This window comes from Gorilla gorilla, chromosome 8, assembly GCF_029281585.2.
Source record: "Gorilla gorilla gorilla isolate KB3781 chromosome 8, NHGRI_mGorGor1-v2.1_pri, whole genome shotgun sequence".
Taxonomy (NCBI): domain Eukaryota; kingdom Metazoa; phylum Chordata; class Mammalia; order Primates; family Hominidae; genus Gorilla; species Gorilla gorilla.
Genome location: NC_073232.2, coordinates 70,501,522 through 70,507,571, shown reverse-complemented (window position 1 = coordinate 70,507,571; position 6,050 = coordinate 70,501,522).

Genomic DNA, 6,050 nt, shown 5'->3' with positions numbered 1-6,050 from the left:
ATAAAATTCACCAATTTAAAGTGTACAGCTAGGCCAGGCACAGTGGCTCATGCCTGTAATCCAAGCACTTTGGGAGTCCAAGGCGAGTGGATCACTTGAGCCCAGGAATTTGAGACCAGCTCGGGTAACATAGCAAAACCCTGTTCCTACCAAAAGTACAAAAAATTAGCCAGGCATGGTGGCACACACCTATAGTTCCAGCTACTCAAGAGGCAAAGATGGAAGAATGGTTTGAGCCCAGGAGGTCAAGGCTGCAGTGAGCTGAGATCATTCCACTGCACTCCAGCCTGGGCAACTGAGTGAGACCCTGTTTCAAAGTTTAAAAAATTTTTAAATTAAAAAAAAAAGTGTACAGCTAAACAGTTTCTAGTAGTTTTGTTTTTTTTTTTTAAATACATGGAGTCTCGCTTTGTCATCAGGCTGGAGTGCAGTGGTTTGATCTTGGCTTACTGCATCCTCTGCCCCCAGGGTTCAAGCGATGCTCCTGCCTCAGCCTCCTGAGTAGCTGGGACTACAGGCGCGCACCACCATGCCCAGCCATTTTTGTATTTTTAGTAGAGACAGGTTTCACTATCTCGGCCAGGATGGCCTTGATCTCTTGACTTCATGATCCACCTGCCTCAGCCTCCCAAAGTGCTGGGATTATAGGCGTGAGCCACCATGCCAGGCCTCTAGTAGATTCTCAAACTATATTCATCACAATGTAAATTCACAACATTTTCATCATCCCCCAAAGCAAACACAACCTAGCACCCATTCGCACTCACTCCCTACCTCCCATCACCTGCCCTAAGCAACCATTAATCTACTTTCTGTAGTATAAATTGAATCATATAATACTGGTTTTTTTGTGACTTTGTTCACTTAGCATGATATTTCTGAGGTTCATCCATGTTGTAGCACGTATCTTTATTTTATTTCTTTTCATGGCTGAATAATACTCCATTGTATGGATATACTACCTTCTGTTTATACATTTGTCTGTTAACGGACACTGGGGTTGTTCCCACTTTGTCCCTATAAAGAACAATGCTGCTATGAACACTCGTGTACATGTTTTCGCATGAACATCTGCTTTCATTTCTCTTGGGTATAAATCTAGGAGTGGAATTGCTGAGTCATATGGTAACCCTGTGTTTAACTTCTTGAGGAAATGCCAAACTGTTTTCTAGAGGGGCTGCGCCATTTTACTTTCCCACCAGCAGTGTATGAGGGTTCTGATTTCTCCGCCTCCTTGCCAACACTTGTCATTGTCTTTTTTATTATAGTCATACATGCACTGTGGCTTTGTAGTTCCTTAATGACCAATAGTGTTGAGCTTCTTTCATGTAATTACTGGCCTTTGAATATCTTTTTAAGAAGTGTCTACTCAAATGCTTTGCCTGTTTTTTAATTGGGTTATTATTTGTCTTTGTATTTTGAGTTGTAAGAGTTTTTAATGTACTCTGAATACTATACCCTTTTCAGATATATGATTGGCAAATATTTTCATCCATTCTGTAGGTTGTCTTTTTACTTTCTTTTTTTTTTTTTTTTTTTTTTTTTTGAGACAGGGTCTCACTCTGTCACCCAGACTGGAGTGCAGTGGTGCGATCTCAGCTCACTGCAACCTCCACCTCCCAGGCTCAAGTGATTCTCCTGCCTCATCCTCCCGATTAGCTGGGATTATAGGCGCATGCCACTACCGCCTGGTTATTTTTGTGTTTTTAGTAGAGATGGGGTTTCACCATGTTGGCCAGGCTGGTCTTGAACTCCTGACTTCAAATGATCCACCCCCTTCGACCTCCCAAAGTGCTGAGATTACAGGCGTGAGCCACTGCGCCGGCCTTTTTTACTTTCTTGATAGTGTCCTTTGAGGAAGAAACAATTTAATTTCAGTGAAATTCAATTTTTCTTTTTTTCTTTGTTGTTTATTCTTTTGTGGTCAAATCTGAGAAACTATTGCCTAACCAAAGGTTATGAAGATTTATTTCTATATTTTCTTCCAAGACTTTAATAGTTTTAGTTCTTACATTTAGATCTATGATCAATTTGAGATAATTGTACGTGGTATGAAATGGAATCTAACTTAATTATTTTACATGTGAATATACAATTGTTACAGCACTATTTGTTGACTTGAACTGTCTCAACTTCTTTGTTAAACATTAATAGACTGTAAATGAAAGGGTTTATTTCCAAACTTGCAACTCCAGCGTGTTGATCTGTATGTCTATCTTGATGCCATTGCCACACCATTTATTACTGTAGCTTTGTGGTAAGTTTTGAAACCAGGAAGTCTGAGCCCCCTCCAAGTTTGTTCTTATTTTTCAAAATAGTTTTGGCTATTCAGGGTCCCTTGCACTTCTACATGAATTTTAGGATCAGCTTGCCAACTTCTGCAAAACAGAAAGCTGGGATTTTCATAGGGATTTCTCTGACTCTGTAGATAAATTTGGGGAGTATTCCATTCCATCTGAACAATATTAAATCTTCTGATCCATGAATGTGGGGTGTCTTTCCATGTATTTAGATCTTTAATTTTTTCAACGTTTTGTAGTTTCCAATGTGCAAGTCTCACACTTCTTTTCTTAAAATTACTCCTAAGTGTTTTCTTCTTTTCCTTGCTTTTGTGATTGGGATTGTTTTCTTAATTTCATTTTCAGATGCTAGAATGTAGAAATATGATTGGTTTTGTACACGGATTTTGCATTTTGCAAACTTGCTGAACAAATTTATTAGTTACAGTCTTTTTGTTTTGTATTTTGTTTTTGAGACAGGGTCTTTATCTGTTGCCCAGGCTGAGTGCAGTGGCACAATCACGGCTCACTACTGCCTGGAGCTCCCAGGCTCAAACAATCCTCCTACCTTAGCCTGAAAAGTAGCTGGGACTATAGGTGCACACCACCACACCTAATTTGTTACTTTTGATAGAGACAGGGTCTCACTATGTTACCCAGGCTGATCTCAAACTCCTGGACTCAAGCAGCCCTCCTGCCTCAGCCTCCCAAAGTGCCAGGATTACAGGAGTGAGCCACCGTGCAGGATTATACAATCTTTTTTTAATGGATACATTGTTATTATCTACATACAATATCATGTCATCTGCAAATATAGAAAGTTTTACTTCTTCCAATTTGGAAGTCTTTTCTTTTTCTTGCCTGATTTCTCTAGCTAGAACATCTAGTACAATGTTGAATAGAAGCAACAAGAGCCAACATTCTTGTCTTGCTCCTGATGGTTGGGGAAAGCATTTCGTCTTTCACCACTGAGTACCATGTTCCTGGTGGATTTTTCACAGATGCCCTGTATGAGATTGAGGACATTTCCTTCTACTTCCAGTTTGTTGAGTGTTTTTATCATGAAATGGTACTAGATTTTTCGCATGGTCTTTCTGCATCTATTGAATTGATTATGTGGTTTTTGTCCTTTATTGATAAGGTTCATTACATTAATTAACTTTCAGATATTTAATCAACTTTGTATTCATGTAATGCATCCCACTTGCTCATGGTATGTAATCCTTTTACATGGTGCTGGGTTATATTTTATATGTTGATATATTTTGTTGAGGATTTTTGTGTTTCTCTATATAAGGAATACTGGTCTGTAGTTTCTATTCTTGTGATGTCTTTGTCTTATTTTGGAATCAGGGCAATACTGCTCTCATAGAATCAAGAAGTGTCCCCTTCTCTTCTATTTTTTGAGAGTTTGTGAGAGACTGATATCGATTTTTTGTTGTATTTTGGTAGAATTCACCAGTGAGGCCATTTGGGCCTTGGCCTAATTCAAACTCTTCACTTGATATAGAGCTTCAGATTTTTTGAAAATTTCACCTTTGAATCGGTTTCTATAGTTTGTGTCTTCCTAGAGTTTTGTCCATCTTATCTAAGTTATCTAATTTGTTGGCATAGTATTCCTTGGTAATCTCTCTTATTTCCATAAAATCCATAATTATGCCCCCTCTTTTTATTCCCCATTTTAGTAATTTAAGCCTTCTCTTTTTTCTTGGTCAATCTAGCTAAAATTTTGTCCATTTTCTCAATATTTTCAAAGAAACCACTTGCTTTTATTGATTTTCTGTTTTGTTGTTACAGTCTGTATTTCATGATTTCTTTTCTAATATTTATTTTTTCCTTTCTTCTGCTTACTTTGCACTTAGTTTACTCTTATTTTTCTAGTTTCTTGAGGTGGAAAGTAGGGTTATTGGTATGAAATATGTTTGGGTTTTGTTTGGTTTTGTTTTTTGTTTTGGTTTTTTTTTGAGATGGAGTTTCACTCTTGTTGCCCAGACTAGAGTGCAATGGCGTGACCTCAGTTCATTGCAACCTCTGCCTCCCAGGTTCAAGCAATTCTCCTGCCTCAGCCTCCTGAGTAGCTGGGATTACAGGTGTGTGCCACCACGCCCAGCTAATTTTTATTAGTAGTAGAGACAGGGTTTCACCATGTTGGCCAGGCTGGTCTCAAACTCCTGACTGTGGTGATCCACCTGCTTTGGCCTCCCAAAGTGCTGGAATTACAGGCGTGAGCCACCGTGTCTGGCCATGTATTTGTTAATATAGACATTTACAGCTATAAATTTCTGAGCACTGCTGTGACTGCATTTCATATGTTTTGGTATATGCTGTGTTTTTGTTTTCATTCATCTCAAAGTATTTTCTAGTTTACCTTGTGACTTCTTCTTTTGATCTGTTGGTTATTTACGAGTGTGTTATTTAATTTATACCTATTCTAACTCAATTCCATTGTGGTTGGCAAACCCATTTGGTATGATTTCAATTCCTTTAAATGCATTGGATTTGTATTATGGCCTACCATACTGTCTAACTTGAAGGGTATTCTACATGATCTTAAGTAGAATGTGTGTTCTCCTGTTGTTGGATGGTGTGCTTTGTGGAGGTCTGTTAAGTCTAAGTGGTTTGTATTGTTGTTCAAGTCTTCTCTATCCTTGTTGATCATCTGATTCATTCCACTCATTACTCAAAGTGGGGCATTGAAGTCTTTATTATTACTAATGTGTCTGTTTGTCCCTTCAGTTCTGTTAGGTTTTGCTTAATGTGTTCAAGGCTCTAATGTTAGATGCATGTAAGCCAGTAATTTTATATCTTCTTACGTGCTGACTTTTTATTATTATGGAATGTCTCTCTTTATCTTTAGTAACTTTTTTGTTTTAAAGTCAATTTTGTCTGATATTACTGTAGCTACTCCAGATCTCTTATGATTGCTATTTGCCCAGGGAATAGTTTTCATCTTTTACTTTCAACCTGTTTGTGTCTTTGAAACTAAAGTGTGTTTCAGGTTTTCATCTTTTACTTTCAACCTGTTTGTGTCTTTGAAACTAAAGTGTGTATCCTGTAGACAACATAGAGTTAAATCTTGTTTTGTTATCCAATACAGTAACCACCACCTTTTGATCTGATCATTGAATTCATTTACATTTTATGTTATTGATATGATAGGATTTATATATCTCATTTTGCTTTTTTATATTGATACACAATATTTTACATATTTATGGGATACATGAGAGTATTTGTTACATGCATAGAACGTAAAATCAAGTCAGTGTACTTGGGTTATCCATCACCTTAGGTATTTATCATTTCTATATGTTGGGAACATTTCAATTCCTCTCTGCTAGCAACATTGAAATATACATTGCTGCTAATTATAGTCACCCTACTCTGCTGTCAAACATTAGAACATATATATATATATATATATATATATTCTGTCTAGCTATATATGTGACCTATTCACCAACTTCTTTTGATTTTCTCCTCTACTTTGCTTCTACTTTTCTATATATCTTGTGTATTTTTTGTTTCTGTGTTCCCCTTTTACTGCCTTCTTTTGTATAAATAAATATTTTCTAGTGCAAAAATTTAGTTCCTTTTATAATTTTTAAAATTATATTTTTAGTTATTTTCTTGGAGATTGCTCTAGTGATTATAACACGTCTTAACATATCAAAATCTACTTTAGATTTATATTAACTTAATTCCATTGAAATATAAAAACCTTACTCCTGTATAGCTCCATTCTGTCCCCAATTTTCTATAGTACTACTA